This window comes from Lethenteron reissneri, chromosome 55, assembly GCF_015708825.2.
Source record: "Lethenteron reissneri isolate LAM-NWPU_2019-01 chromosome 55, ASM1570882v1, whole genome shotgun sequence".
In the NCBI taxonomy this organism is placed as follows: domain Eukaryota; kingdom Metazoa; phylum Chordata; class Hyperoartia; order Petromyzontiformes; family Petromyzontidae; genus Lethenteron; species Lethenteron reissneri.
Window position 1 is genome coordinate 3,879,343 of NC_083833.1, and position 1,326 is coordinate 3,880,668.

At 50.1% G+C, this 1,326-nt stretch overlaps 1 non-coding gene across 1 annotated transcript; it reads left to right on the forward strand.

The window, feature by feature from the left end:
- The first annotated feature begins 206 nt into the window (after positions 1-206).
- On the forward strand, positions 207-313 carry LOC133356847 (U6 spliceosomal RNA). The gene has a single exon (XR_009756903.1). It is a non-coding gene; the product is annotated as a U6 spliceosomal RNA (small nuclear RNA).
- Positions 314-1,326: the final 1,013 nt, after the last annotated feature.

Here is a 1,326-nt window from a genome sequence, read left to right on the forward strand (position 1 = left end):
TTGTTGTCGAGGCTTCACCCCCCCCCCCCGTTTCCTATGCGTACGCACATTGTGAGCTGACCCCCCATACGCAAGTTACGCATTTGGGTTAACCCCCCTCCTCACCCCTCCATGCGTACTTACTGAATGGATGGCCCCCTAGCTGCCGTCCTACCCCAGCGCGATGTGACTGAGAGAGGGAGAGAGAGATGGTGACACGCGTGATGGGACTTGCTCCGGCAGTACACATACTAAAATTGGAACGATACAGAGAAGATTAGCATGGCCCCTGCGCAAGGATGACACGCAAATTCGTGAAGCGTTCCATATGTTTCAGCCTGGGCATCTTCCGCGCTCTGGTCGGAGCCAGGGTGTGTGGGCTGGAGTTCCGCCATGCGCGGCTGACCCACGCCGTGCCGGCCTTCAAGGAGCAGTGGGCGATGGAGGAGGCCGTGTGCTCGGTGGCAGATGACGGGGAGCTCTGCGTGCTGATATGAGCTACCCGTCGGAGGCCGTCGGACTGCGAGAAGGGCTGCGTGCAGAACGAGAGAGAGCGAGAGAATGAGCAAGAGGTGGGGGTTTACATGAAGCAAAGTTATTTTTTAAAAATTACGAAATGATGAACGAAGCAAAGTGCCGAATACACCGGGCATCTTCTTGTTTCCACTGATCGTATAAAAAGAGAGAGACTGTGACACGCGTGATGGGACTGAGAGAGAGAGAGAGAGATGGTAACACGCGCGCCTTCCCAAATTTTCCGAGTCGCCCTTGGGAAAGAAGGGGGGGGGATAAAAAAAAAACTAGAAGGTTGCTCGGTCGCCATAGCTCAATGGGCCATTTGCATGAAGCGTCGCTGATCGTGCGCTACGTTTGCCTCTGTCGGGCTGGGCTCCGGTCATCACGAGGAATGTAGCTTGGTTGGCATGAGTTCCTGATGAAAGGAAGTTAATGGGGCTCTCCCTGTGCAATATCAGCCCCACCCTCCCACCTTGCAAAATGTTTCTATTTGGCTATTTGGTGTTTGAACATCTTAACACCTGTTTTGTTATTCCTGGTTCTTTCGGTAAAGTCACGTAGAAGGGAAATAACCAAGAATATGATTTCCTGCAGTCACGAAAGCTTTACATCGGAATTTAACTTGTTTCTTTGCCAGAAAGGCTAAAGCAGGGGTCGGGAACCTTTTTGACTGGGAGAGCCATAAAAGCCAAATATTTCTAAATATATTTCATTGAGAGCCATATCGTATTTTAACGTATAATAAATTAAATGTCTTACTTTTAATGCGACTTCTGGTCACGGGACCCGTGACCCGAGAAATTTTATCTTCAAAACTAATTTCTGTTTACT